The sequence below is a fragment of the Artemia franciscana genome, chromosome 19 (assembly GCF_032884065.1).
Source record: "Artemia franciscana chromosome 19, ASM3288406v1, whole genome shotgun sequence".
Lineage (NCBI taxonomy): Eukaryota > Metazoa > Arthropoda > Branchiopoda > Anostraca > Artemiidae > Artemia > Artemia franciscana.
Window position 1 is genome coordinate 4258470 of NC_088881.1, and position 15237 is coordinate 4273706.

Consider the following 15237-nt stretch of genomic DNA (forward strand, 5'->3'; position numbering starts at 1 on the left):
ACCGTCATTTATAACTGTATCTCGCAAATGAATGTATTATTCAGAGTGGAGCTTAGTCTGATTCAGGCGGATATATACCAAACGTTCTGATTCAATTTTAGCATACATATCAACGTCGAATTGGTGAAACAATTCACGGCATTTCAAAATATAATTTTCTTCATCCTGCCGAATCATTAGTCTATAGGAATAATAATGCATTGCACTGCATTTCTTATTCATTTCTTTGTTAGTGGCTGGATTCATCAATTTAATATTAAGTTGATAGCCGTCGGCTCCATCCCAAAAAATGATAGGATATTGTAGGGCATCGTAGCATCGATGATTTTCAGCAATTCTTAACAACTGAGCGCTCCGCTTATGAAGAATAATATCTCGAGGTAAAAACTGATCACCGACCATAACGATTGCCACTTCGTCGATAGTTGGAGCATTGTATCTACGCACATGTTGGCCAGAAGGCGTTTTGTCAGCGGAAATAACAATTTTATGCGTATCAGTAGGCATCAAATCGATGGCTGTTTTGAACAGACGCACTAAATTATTATTTTCGTGGAAAAGATGTTGCAATTGGGAAACGATTGTCCTTTCAACGTTGGGAGAAATTTTGCAACGTGCATTCAATTCAGAATTTCTATCACTGATGAAGTACAATTGTAAAAATTTATGATTCTCGCCTGAGAATGGTAGAAGGGACCCTGCTCTATGATAAATTTGCCCTTTTACTTTGAAAGTAGACATAAATTGATCTGGATTTTCGATTTGGGCTCCAAACGACGTCATTTGGAAACATGAGTTATATTTTCTTATTTGTTTCAAAAAATGCTTAGATTCTGACGTAGTTCCAGTAAGGAAAGTCTTCAATGGCTCTGGTGGTGCAGCCAATAGAGGAAGTTTAACTTTTCCTGAGGCGCAACACATTCCCATTGTTTCACTATTGAATTTCAAGGCCTTGCAATAGGGACAAATTTTAGACATAGTCCCAATTTGAACACATCTACTCAAGCTATAATCATCGACTGGGCCGTACCTGAATGCCAGGCGATAACTTTCAGCTTGCTCTGATTCCTCGGCACGCTATCTTTTCTTACTTTCTCTATCAGCAGCAAGCCTGATTTCCTTCTGTTCTTGTGATTCCTCGGCACGCCATCTTTTTTCACTTTCTCTTTTAGCAGCAAGTCTGGTTTCATGTTGCTCTGGTAGTTCCTCGGCACGCCTTCTTTTTTCACTTTCTCTTTTAGCAGCAAGTCTGCTTTCGCGTTGCTCTGGTAGTTCCTCGGCACGCTTTCTGTTCTTTCTTTCTCTATCAGCCTCAAGCCTGTTTCCTTGCTGTTCTTTTGATTCCTCGGCACACTTTCTTTTCTGACTTTCTCTATCAGCAGCAAGTTTTTTGGCATAGACTCTTTGAGCATCTTCCTCGGCTGTTGCCATTGTAAGTTCATCAGTCATTTTAAAGTTAAACATTAATAGATTTCTACGTGAACGCATGTCTTATATATCTTTAATGACGTCACCGTTATAACAAAAATGACGACAACTAACTTCATGACGTCAGTCAACACACAAACATGACGTCACCTGACAGACACATCCACAGACAACTTATTTTTATATATATATAGATATATATATATATATATGTGTGTGTGTGTGTGTGTGTGTTTTTAACTACGTAAAACTTTCGAATATACAACATTCTTCGCTGTCCCATTGTCTGTGCATATAAATAAATTGTCAGTTTTACCGACTCTTGAACATGTAACATATAATTGTCCATGGGAAAACAATCCGTATTCAGCTCTATACTGCATTTTTCTAATGATTGCCCTTGAGCTTTGTTGATGGTCATTGCTAATCGAATATTCCCTGCGTCCCCATCGTCATTTATATATCCCCCTGTACCCTTCCGGCGTCCCCGTTGTAGTTGTGTCCCTATGTCCCGGTCGCCATTTGTGTTCTGGTGTCTCGGTCTGTAATTTCTCTTTGAGTGCCCGGTCGTTATTTATATTCCCTGTGTGTCGGTCGTCATTTGTGTCCCGGTGTCCCGGTCTGTAATTTCTCTTTGAGTGTCCCGGTCGTCATTAATATTCCTTGTGTCCTGGTCGTCATTTGTGTCCTGGTGTCCCAGTCTGTAACGTCATAAAGTCTTCAATGACTCTGGTGGTGCAGCCGGTTGAGGAAGTTTAACTTTTCCTGAGGCGCAACACATTCCCATTGTTTCTCCATTAAATTTCAAGGCCTTGCAATAGGGACAAATTTTAGACATAGTCCCGATTTGAACACATCTACTCAAGCTATAATCATCGACTGGGCTGTACCTGAACGCCAGGCGATAATTTTGACGTTGCTCTTGTGATTCCTCGGCACGTTTTCCTTTGGCATTATCTCTTTGAGCCGCAAGCCTGTTTTCACGTTGTTCTTGTGATTCCTCGGCATGATTTTGTTTGGTAATTTCTCTTTGAGCCTCAAGCCTCTTTTCACGTTGTTCTTGTGATTCCTCGGCACGCTTTCTTTTGGTATTATCTCTTTGAACCGTGAGCCTGTTTTCACGTTGTTCTTGTGATGCCTTGGCACGATTTTTTGGTAATTTCTCTTTGAGACGCAAGCCTGTTTACACGTTGTTTTTGTGCTCTTTTAGCCGCAAGCCTTTTGGCATTAACTCTTTGAGCCGCTTCCTCGGCTGTTTCTTCTGCCATTGTAGGATTTATACTGAAATTTCTCTTTGAATCGCCCCCTTATATACTTATAATGACGTCATATACAAAGCCTTATATACTTATTATGATGTCATATGCGGACAAACACACAAACTACATCTACTCAAGCTATAAGCTTCGACTGGGATGTACCTGAATGCCAGGCGATTATACACGCATTGCTTTTGTAATACAGCGACATGCTTTCTTTTTTACCTTCTCTATCAGCTGCAAGCCTGGTTTCACGTTGCTCTCGTGGTTCCTCGACACGCCTTCGTTGACGTAAATTGCTCATTCCTAATCTGGCCCTTTCTTTTTGAACAGCAAGCCTGGTTTTTCGTTGCTTCAGTGTTTCGTCCTGGTGTTCATTTCTTGGTAACATTTGACATTTGACATTTGGTAACATTTGACACTAATTGAAACTTGGACAAATTTTCTTTGTGTACCTAGCACTCTAAAGCTCAACAATTTCTAATAAACCTGAAACTTTTGGGTTTATGTTTTAAGGTTTTCGAATTACTTTAATCCATTGTCAGAATATATTGAAATATTTGTGCAATTACCAGTTTTTTACATTTGAAACAATTTAATAAAATTGAAAGAGCCTGTGGTGCAGCCAGTTGAGGAAGTTTAACTTTTCCTGAGGCGCAACACATTCCCATTGTTTCTCCATTAAATTTCAAGGCCTTGCAATAGGGAAAAATTTTAGACATAGTCCCGATTTGAACACATCTACTCAAGCTATAATCATCGACTGGGCTGTACCTGAATGCCAGGCGATAATTTTGACGTTGCTCTTGTGATTCCTCGGCACGCTTTCTTTTGGCATTATCTCTTTGAGCCGCAACCCTGTTTTCACGTTGTTCTTTTGATTCCTCAGCACGATTTCTTTCGGCATTATCTCTTTGAGCCGCAAGCCTGTTTTTACGTTGTTCTTGTGATTCCTCGACACGATTTTTTCGATAAATTCTCTTTGAGCCTCAAGCCTGTTTTCACGTTGTTCTTGTGATTCCTCGGCACGCTTTCTTTTTGTATTATCTCTTTGAACCGCGAACCTGTTTTCACGTTGTTCTTGTGATTCCTCGGCACACTTTATTTTCTTACTTTCTCCTTTAGCCGCAAGCCTTTTGGCATTAACTCGTTGAGCCACTTCCTCGGCTGTTTCTTCTGCCATTGTAGGATTTATACTAAAATTTCTCTTTGAACTAACTCTTTGAGCCGCTTCCTCGGCTGTTTCTTCTGCCATTGTAGGATTTATACTGAAATTTCTCTTTGAATCGCCCCCTTATATACTAATAATGACGTCATATACAAAGCCTTATATACTTATAATGATGTCATATGCGGACAAACACACAAACTACATCTACTCAAGCTATAATCATCGACTGGGCTGTACCTGAATGCCAGGCAATTATACACGCATTGCTTTTGTAATACAGCGACACGCTTTCTTTTTTTACCTTCTCTATCAGCTGCAAGCCTGGTTTCGCGTTGAACTGGTAGTTCCTCGACACGCCTTCTTTGTTTACTTTCTCTGTCAACTGCAAGTCTGGTTTCGCGTTGCTCTCGTGGTTCCTGGACATGCCTTTGTTGACGTAAATTGCACATTCCTAATCTGGCCCTTTCTCTTTGAACCGCAAGCCTGGTTTTGCGTTGCTCCAGTGTTTCGTCCTGGTGTTCAATTTTTGGTAACATTTGACATTTGACATTTGGTAACATTTGACACTAATTGAAACTTGGACAAATTTTCTTTGTGTACCTAGCACTCTAAAGCTCAAAAATTTCTAATAAACCTCAAACTTTTGGGTTTCTGTTTTAAGGTTTTCGAATTACTTTAATCCATTGTCAAAATATATTGAAATATTTGTGCAATTACCAGCTTTTACATTTTAAACAATTTAATAAAATTGAAAGAGCCTCAATTTTTTTGAATACTTATTTTTTTTAAAAATGCATTATTGAATACTTGATTAAGACAGAGTGGTAGAGAAAATGAAAAAGAACCGAAACCTTTTTTTAGTTTTATTAAATGATTGCTTTTTTGTTTTTTCTTTTTTTAGATTTTTGATGTTTTCTCAGTTTTTCTGTTATTTTAGCTTTTCTTTTTTTTTTGGTTTCTTCTTTTTTTTAATTTGTATTCTTTATTAGTTTTTTCCTCTTTTTTTAGTTTTTTATTTTTTTAGTTTTTTAGTTTTTATCCTTTTTTCTTTTTAGTTTTTTTAGTTATTTACCTTTTTAATTTTTTTCATTTTTTTCCTTTTTTTTAGTTTTCTTTTTTTCTTTATTTCTTAGTTTTTTCTTTTCTTCTTTTTTTTTAGTTAATTTTTCTTTTTTAGTTTTTTTCTTCTTTATACTTTTTTCTTTTTTGGCTTTTTCAATTTTTTTTTTTTTTTTTTTTTTTTTTTCTTTTTAGTTTTTTTAAAAGTTTTTTACCTTTTTTTAGTTTTTTTTCTTTTATAACGGTAATAACGTGTAACGGTGTAACGGTAAAGATAGTGTAACAGACGGCCGGACAGACACTACATTTTTATGTATATAGATTTGTAAGACTGAGAGATGCTGTGGACAAAGTTTTAAGATTTTAAGAGAAGAACAGTGCGGTCTTAGAAAAGGTAGAGGATGTGTCGACCAAATTTTCTCTCTTAGGTTAATAAATAAAAAGTGTCAAAGTTATCATAAACCTCTGGTCCTCAGTTTTATAGATTATGAGCAAGCGTTTGATTCCGTTGACAGAAGAACTTTAGAAAAGGTTTTATCCTCGTATGGTATACCAGACAAATACATTAAAGTGTTTAATGCTATGTACGAGAATAACACTGCTGCGGTTAAAATAGGAAATAAGGGTTTAGAAGCTGGTTTTATAATAAATTAGGAGTCATGCAGGATTGTGTTCTATCCCATATATATGGATCATTTTGATAAATTTTTCTTAAGAAGCACAAGAAAGGCAATGGGAAACCACGGAATCAAATGGGAAGAAAACCCATTCCTGGATTTGAATTAAGCTGATGATTTAAGCATCCTAGATGAAAGTGTGAACAAACTTAATAAACTCTTAGAGGTTTTGCAAGTTCAGGATGTTATAATAGGCTTGAAAATAAATGTTAAGAAGACTAAGTCACTAAGTCTAGGAATAAGTGAAGATTGAATGGTGACGGTGGGTTACGAAAAGATTCATCAGGTGGGCATGTTTGAAATTGAACAGTCAACAGTCAGGGTGTTTTATTCATATTTAGAAAAAAGTTTGGACGAAGAGGACGATAATTCTACGAACCAAGGTAAGAATATTGGAAGCTACAGTCAAGACAGTGATGACTGTACGAAAAGTTTGGTTCAATCCTGCTTTTTAGAACTATAATAAGAGGAAGATTGAAAACACTAGGGCACGTTACGCGAATGTAAGATTGCCAATGACTGTCCTTTTTGGCCAACCGTCTAGGGCTAAGTGTAAAGCAGGTCTTCGGTGGCTGGGGTGGGAGGATGCCATAAAGAAACATTTAAAGAAAATGGGAGCCTCCTGGTAGAATGTAAAGGGGGAGGTTATTAATAGATTGCGATGGAGGAGGAGTGCACTTTACTTTTTTGACTTCAGGTGGTTGGATGCTACGGTGAGTTGTTAGCAGTGCTGCAACAAGTACTCCAAATTTTTACTTAAAAGTAGTAAGTACTCATTGTTTTTTTTACTTAAATATCATGTAATAAGTACTTTCCAAATTCTCACTTAAGTATCAAGTGTCAAGTACTTGCCAGAATTGTACTTAAGTAGTACTTCAAGTACTACTTCAAGTATTTATTCTGTGTATTTATATTCTATATATATATATATATATATATATATATATATATATATATATATATATATATATATATATATATATATATATATATATATATATATATATATATCTGATGTCAAGCCCATGCTACCTTTTTGTTAAAGCCATTCTGAAGGTTTCTTAGCCCCTTGCCTATAAAATGTCCCCTGTCATTCTTCTCTTGGAAATCTTAATCAAGAACCAAAATTTCTGTTTTATCGGTTTTAACCGTTTCCCTTGTTCGGCTGGTACACACCCAATGAAGTCCAAAAAAATAATCTTAACCAATTTTCCACACAACGGCTTGAAAGGAAAAGACTATAAAAACAATTAAGTACAGTCAAAAAACTCCTGATTGGATCAGACAGATCACATGACAGGATTAACACAGTGCACTTAGAGTTGAACTTCTGGCGATTAGTGTTCAGTCAAATCTGGCACACTTGAAAAAATACAGGGTTATTCTGAAACATGTGGGAATGATGGAAAAAATATTGAAAATATTTTTTTCCCTTGTTTGGCTGGTCAACACCCAACGAAGTCCAAAAATAGTCTAAACCAATTTTCAACACAAGGGCTTGAAAGGAAAAAACTATCAAAACAATTAAGTGCAGTCAAAAAACTCCTGATTGGATCAGACAGATCAAATGAGAGGAGTAACACAGTGCACATAGAGTTGAACTTCTGGCGATTAGTGTTTAGTCAAATTTGGCACGTTTCAAAAAATACAGGTTTATTCTGAAACTTGTCGGAATGGTGGAAAAAATGTTAAAAATAGAAAAATAAACTTTTGATTGTCTTTAAAACAGATAAAAGATAATAAAGTAGTTCATTCTATGATTCAATAGGTAAAAACCTTAGCAAAAAAAAAAATCACATTAAAAAATGAGGAGTCAAGTGAGTCAGTATCAGACTTTTTTAATAAGAAAAATCAAAGCTCAATAAAAAGGAGCAGCAAAAATCCACACTTTTGGCAGCTAGCTGAAGGTCGCTGGCTCTCAGCGTGCTGAAAGAAAAGAAGAGTATGAAAATAAAGTTTTGATTCACACTTTAATGAAATGTCTCGCCCTCAGTACCTTTACAAGAAAACTGCCTCAATTTTTCAAGTTAAACTTCAGACGCGCTATAAAAATGTATGGCATCTATATCCTTTGACTGGTTTTCACTCAAGCAAGCCGCATGCTGTGTAGTCGATTCGGATGGTCTTAAAACTCCCTACAAACATATATTATAAAATCACGGGCCTGCAACAAGCCTGCTGATTCCGACGCATTCCATACAGCTGGTCAAACTGCAGAATGAATGAATGAATGAACTTTATTACCCGTAAAAGCATAATAAAAACACAAAGTACGGAGTATTATAAATAAAAAAACATTAAACATCGATAAAAAATTTCAAACTAACAAAAGACAAGATGGACTAATTAACCAGTATCAATATGGAAAAAAGGCTGCAGAGGGTTGTAAACGTGAATAAAGTTGATAGTCTTTCTACATAAATCATCACTGGAAGACCGAGTCCGAGAAGGCATGTCTATAAAACCAAATCAAGCAATTATTTTTTTTTATTTCGGTGCCACCTAGGAAGCCCGAGAAGGAATTTGAAATATCCGAAATAAGCCGCACGTAGAGTATGACGATCTTTCTTACGAAACAGATGCGACATGCCTGATAAAAACAAAAGCACAGGGGCGCAATAGGCGTTATAAATCATGCACAAACCGTTGGAGTTGTAGCGACTTTTGTTTGGGGATATTTTTCCGTAAGCGACGCGTAGGTTTTTCAAAGCCTGATTCACTAGGGATGAAAAGGAAGTGGAAAGTATTGGACCGAAACAAACACCAACCCAACTAAGTAAAGAAGAACACGGCAGAACTGCAGTCCCAGCAACGAATGGAGCGGCCGCATAAGGGCTATTAAAACAAATGAACTCGCATTTATACGCACTAACTGACAGTCCAATCTTAGATAGTTCATTGGTTAATATAGTAAAATTGGAAAGCAATCCACGGTGAGTCCGGGCAACAGAAAGAACGTCGTCTGCATATGCAACAGAAGACAAACCAATATTACCGTAAGAAACAGAACTTTTAAGGAGACACAGGCACGATGCAAGCACACATTTAAAAATACTATAAGAGAATACGGCAGAAGTTGCAACCTATCTATTTCTAGCAGCAGTTTTCACACCATAAGGTGGCAAAAACCATGAAACTAAGTCGGAAATCTCCTGAGAAAAAAGGAATAAAACAAGAGCTAAGAGCCCGTATGGTACTTGTGACGAGGTTGGCAGAACCAAGAGCTCATATGGCATGAGCTCTTGAAAAATTACAAGAATCAATAGAATAATTTAAAAGAAAAATCAGAGGCTTAATGCCGGTCGGGATTTAAAATGAGAGCTCTGAGACACAAGGTCCTTTGAAATACCAAAATTCATTTAGATCCGATCACCCTCAAGTTAAAAATACCTCATTTTTTCTAATTTTTCCTCTCCCTTCAACCCCCCTCCTCCCCAGAAGGTTGAATCGGTGTAAACAGCTTTATCAAGTCAATTTGTGCAGGTCCCTGACACGCCTAAAAATTTTCATCGTCCTAGAACATCCAGAAGCACCGAACTCGCCAAACACTGAACCCCCCTAGCTCCCCCAAAGACAGTGAATCCAGTCCCACTTCATCAATCACGTATCTACGAAATTTGCTTATTCTACCCACCAGGTTTCATCCCGATCTCTCCACTCTAAGTGTTTTCCCAGATTTCCGGTGCCCCCTCCAACTCTCCCCCAATATCACCAGAACTGGTCGAGTTTTAAAATAAGAGCTCTGAGACATGAGTTCCTTCTAAATATCAAATTCAAAAATACCTCATGAACGGCAAACCACTCTTAAGTTAAAAATACCTCAATTTTTGTAATTTTTCCGAATTAACACCCCCCTCCAACTCCCCCAAAAAGAGCGCACCCATTTCGGTTATGTTAATCACGTATCTAGGACTTGTGCTAATTCTTCCTACCAAGTTTCATCGTAATGTCTCCACTCTAAGCGTTTTCCAAGATTTCCCCCCCCCCCAAATCCCACCAGTAACACTGGATCCGGTCAGGATTTAAAACATGAGATCTAAGTTACGAGTTCCTTCCAAATGTGAAATTTCATCCAATGAAATTTAAGATCCAATCACTCCTTTGTAAGTTCAAAATATCTCATTTTCTCTAATTTTTCAGAATTGACCTTCCCCCCAACTCCCCAAAAGAGTGAATTCGTTCTGGTTATGTCGATCACGTATCTAGGACTTGTGCTTATTTTTCCCACTAAGTTTCATCCCGATCCCCCCAATCTAAGCATTTTCCAAGATTTTAGGTTTCCCCCTCCAACTCCCCCCAATGTTACCTGATCGGGTCAGAATCTAAAATAAGAGCCCTGAGACATTATATCCTTCTAAATGTCAAATTCAATTAAGATCCAATTACCCGTTCTTAAGTTAAAAATACCTCATTTTTTCTAATTTACACGAATTAACTGTCCCTCACTCCCCTCTCTCCCCAGATGGTCAAATCGGGAAATAAATATTTTCAAATTTAATCTGGGTTGGTCCCTGATCCCTGATACGCCTGCCAAACTTCATTGTCCTAGCTTATCCGGAAGTGCCTAAACTAGCAAAACCGGGACCGACAGACCGACAGAATTTGCCATCACTATATATCACTTTGTAAATACCAACTGCCATACAAAATAATTTTTCTCTAGGGATGAAATATTTGGTTGAAGGTTGGCTTCAGTATGGCTTATTTTGTAAAAGGGTTATTTCTAGAATTTGGGCAAGCCATGGGTGGAAGTAGTTATAGACCCTTCTAAATTGAAGGAAAACTCGACTTCCTTAAAACTTGAAGCCCCCTCGCCCTATTTGAGATAGATTTTGTGATATGAGAGCTCGATATGTGCCCTGATCCTAGTCATGTTTGGTCTAGCTTTCATTTGGATCCGTTGCTCCATTCGCAAGTTACACTAAATTAAACAAAAAGCTTGGCTTTTTTCAGCACTTAACCCACTCCCTCTCGTTCTATTTGAGCTCGGGTTTTTATCTCAAAACTTGATGCCTGTCATGGTCTCAGGCATCTTTGGTTCAATCTCCATTGATATCTATCACTCCACTCACAAGTTACACTGAATTAAATGAAAAACTCAACTTTGTTTTAGCACTTAAAGCCCCCTCTCCCTAATTAAGCTAGGGTCTTCCTCTCCAAACATTATGTGTCCTATGGTTTTGGCATTTTTGGCTTGACTTTCATTGAGATCCATTACTTCATTCGCAAGTTAAACTGTGTCAAACAAAAAACTCAACTTTTTTAGCACTTAAAGCCCCCTCCCCTCGCCCTAATTAAGCTTGGGTCTCCATCCCAGAACTCAATGCATATCATACTCTTAGGCATCTTTATTCAATTTTCACCGAAATTAATCTCTCCATTTGCAAGTTACACTGAATTAAATGAAAAACTCAAATTCTTTTTAACACTTAAAGCCCCCTCGCCCTAATTAAGCTCAATTTTAACCCAAATAGTTCTATTTTAACACAAATCTGACTGACGGTTCTCCCGCTATACTCGATTGCGCAGACGAGAGGACAGACAGACAGATCTCAAAAACCTATCTTGATGGATATTTTCCACTATCCAAATAGGTGATGATACCTGGATGATGATATGCTATTCTTTTCCTTTTTTTGGATCCACTGAGCCAAAATGGCTACCTAAGATGTTGCAAAATCCCCGTCTGTCTGTCTGTCTGTCAGTCCGTCTGTGTAATCAAGTATAGGGTGAGAACCGCTGGTCGGATTTGGATGGCCGGATTTGGTGCCAAGGATCACGAGACACATCAAGTTGAAAGATGAGGACCTAGCTCAAATAGAACAGGAGGGAGAGGGCTTTACTTGCTAAAAACAGTTTTTCGTTTAATTCAGAGTAACTTGTGAATGGAGTGATGGATCTGAATGAAAATTGAACCAAAGAGGCCTAAGACCATGACACATATCAAGTTTTAAGATAAAGACCCAAGGTCAAATATAACAAGGAGGATGGGTTTTAATTCCTGAAAAAAATTAAGTTTTCTGTTTAATTTAGTATAACTTGCAAATGGAGTAACGGATCCAAATGGAAACTAGACCAAAGATGCCTAAGATCAGGGCTCATATCAAGTTCTGGTATGACAAACCCTATCTCAAATAGGGCGAGGGGAAAGGGTTTCAAGTTTTAAGAAAGTTGCGTTTTCCTTTAATTTAGCAGGGCCTATAACTCATGAATGGAGTAACAAATCTGAAGTCAGATTCGTCTGAATACACCTGAATTTGCTGGAATGAATTTGACAAAATACCACTGCATTGGATCCAGCTAGAATTCCCTAGACTTGTTTATTGCAGACAACATTTAGATGGGCAAAGATTCATAACTTCATTAGTTTTACCAATAATATGGTCTTGAAGATGATGAAATGGTAGAAATCTGGTTCAGTTGACGAGATGACAAACCTTAAACACTAATTTCAGAAATATAAACCCAAATGGACTACAGCATGCAACATTTAGCACAAAACAAGAGATTTTAGCTCACTGTCGACCAGTGAAATGTGAAATGATTTCAATTTTTTTATTATATAACTATTAAACAAAATTATATCAAGCATTAGTCATACTATAATTTTTTCGTTAAAAACAAATACCTTATTTCATATCCAAATATAGGGCATGGAGCTATATCTGAGTTTACTCTAAATCTAAAGGTGATGATTTCTTGTACATTGCCAAAGCACACACACACAAAATTTTCGTTTCAAAGGTAAAGTATTTGAAAAACAAGTACATTAAAAGTATCTTAAGTAATAAGTATTTCGTAATCTTACTTAAGTATCAAGTAAGTACAAGTAATGGAAAATTTTACTTAAGTAGTACTTCAAGTAAAAGTACTTCAAGTAAGTGACAGCACTGGTTGTTAGTAATAGAAGCAGTAGTTGTATGTAAAAATAGTTTTTTTTTACCGCATTTTGGGAGTTGCTACTGCGCTGGATTGTTTTTTCTTGTCAGCTTCACTACAGAACCACAGAAGAAAAATATGCGATACAGATATTTAAGCACTCTATCTTCAAATGTTAAAAAAGGACTGGGCACCTGCAGGCCTTTTTACTATATATGATGACGTTACTGCGCAATAAAAGCCCAAGAAACAGGTTAGACCAGCAAAAGCACTAAGGTGATTATTAGCAAAAATATTGGCAAGAATACTTTAAGCTATATGATAACAGCGATGACTCTACGAAAAGTTTGGTTCAATCTTGCTTTCTAGAGCTATAATAAGAAAAAGATTGAAATGACTAGGGTACATTCCATGGATGAAAGATGACAGATTGCAAAAGATATTCTTTCCGGCCAAGCATTTCGGGCTAAGTATACAGTAGGTCTTCGGCGGCTGGGTTGGGAGGATGCCATAAAGAAATATTTAAAAAAAATCTGAAATTCCTGGAAGGATGTAAAGGGGGAGACTTTTAATAAATTGGGACGGAGGAGGAGTGCAATTAGCGGTGTTGACTTCAGGTGGTTGGGTGCTACGGTGAGTTGTTAGTGGTAGAACTAGTAGTTGTACGTAATATAGTTATTCTGTAACGCATCTTGGGAGTTGCTAATGCCTTGGATTGGTTTTATTTTGTCAGCTTCACTATAGAACTACAGAAGAAAGGTATATGATACAGATATTTAAGCACTGTAACTTCAAATGTTAAAAAAGGATTGGGCATCTGGGGGTTGCTTTCTATATATGATGACGTTACGGCTTGGTAAAAGCCTGAGAAACAGAGGATAGATAAGCGAAAGCACCAAGCTGCTTATTATCAAAAAATTATTTAAGCTGGACGTCTGAATTACAGACATTTTATCTGTGTACAAGATTCTTGCTCAGTTTTCAGCGAAAGAAATTACAACTGTCGGCGAGTGTCTATCCAATAACAGAGCAACACTGTTGGCTCTAGAGTTCCCTGCAACGCCGTCCGAGTTTTGCGCAATTTGCTTATATGGAAGCAGCGGACGAATCAAAATTCTCAGGCAAGAATAAAATGTAAATTAACTGTTAGGAGGTTATTAAATAACAATCCTCTATTTCCCTAAAAAAGACGCAAACGGACAAATTTTTAAGACTGAAAAATATCAGCCTAGGTAGCCCTGTGTTTATGCTGCTATGTTAGGTGTCTTGTTAAATGCTTAGTTTTGTTCCAAGTGCTCTAAACTGGAAAGTATGCTGTGAAGCATCATAGTTTTCATTTTATAGCGCTTAGAAATGCCAATTCTAGAAATGCATTCATTTCTGCTTGACCCTCCTCCTCCATGGGACAAACTAAAAATGCTTAAAGTGGGCTTGCTTACAGGTAACATTACCAATAGAGCAAAGCATTATATTTCATGAGCCCTGCAGGAAGTGGGGCAAGGTCTGTATTCTATGTTTATCTAATAAACCTTGTTTGAGTTTTTTTTTTTAATCACTCTTTGTTGAATAAATATAAAATACAGACCTCACCCTGCTGCCTGCAGGGCTCATGGACTAACCTGCTTTGCTCTATAGGTAATGATACATGTAAGCAAGCCCCACTTTACACATTTTTAGTCTTGTTGGAGGGGAATTTTAGAAACCTAAAAAATGGATGTGCTTCTCTAAAAATGACAAAGAAACAATATACAATTGTTGAAATCTTTCTGTATAAAGTAACACACTTTAGAGCCCTTGGAATGAAACTAAACATTACCTGTGTATTTTGCATGCTTGCCTCAGTATATTTTTCCTTCCTCATTTAATTCACCAGATAAAAGATGAATATAGCACTCAGTGTGTGTTCTACTACATTTTCTGAATAAGATCATCATCTAATAGTATCTAGGGCTATTTGAAAGATGAAATTTAGGAAGGGTGACTAAGCTAGTCTAACTCCAAGATGAGAATTTGAGAGACAATTTCCAGGAACAGTTGATTGATAAAATAGCAAGTTTAAAACTTTACAGTGTTGAAGATAGAACAACAATAGCTGTATAAGACAATGAATAGTCGAATACTGCATGTCTGTGTGGTATCCAACAAGAAAATCTGATTCACTGCTGATTGAAAAAGTTCAAAAAAGGGAATCAAAATTTATTCCATATTTGAAGTGCTTTCCTTATAAGCATAGACTAAGATGTTTCAGCCTACCATCTTTGCAATTCAAGAGGGATAGATTAGACTTAGCTAATGCATTTTCAATTAGGCCTATTAAAGGTGTTGGTAAATTGTATTTTAGTGATTTCTGTCAGTTTAACCATTATTTGCCCACATGGCAAAATTCATTAAATTGCATCAGAAAAGGTTTCAAACAGTTTGTGGTAACAAAATGTAGTAAGGAGTAACCCGGCTCAATAATAACCAAAACTCTAAAAAATGGAATTTGATACCAATAGTTACATCAAAAGAATTGCATTTTAATGCTGATTTTGAATTTATAAGTTCTATCACAATTAGTCTTACCCATCAAAAGTTAAGAGCCTGAGAAAATTTGCCTCATTTTAGAAAATAGGGGGAAACACCCTCTAAAAGTCATACAATTGTAACAAAAATCACACTATCAGATTCAGCATATCAGAGAATTGTAGAGTTTAGCATATCAGAGAATTGTAGAAGTTTCAAGCTCCTATCTACAAAAATGTGGAATTTTGCATTTTTTGCC

At 36.9% G+C, this 15237-nt stretch overlaps 1 protein-coding gene across 2 annotated transcripts in view; it reads left to right on the forward strand.

Annotated features, from left to right (window-relative positions):
• The first annotated feature begins 13556 nt into the window (after positions 1-13556).
• Positions 13557-15237, forward strand: part of LOC136039178 (terminal uridylyltransferase 7-like) — a 90095-nt gene continuing 88414 nt past the window's right edge. The window contains exon 1 of one of the 2 annotated variants that reach the window (XM_065722699.1): positions 13557-13594. The gene's annotated coding sequence lies outside the window, so the exon portion shown is untranslated. The other variant, XM_065722698.1, reaches the window with a different exon arrangement.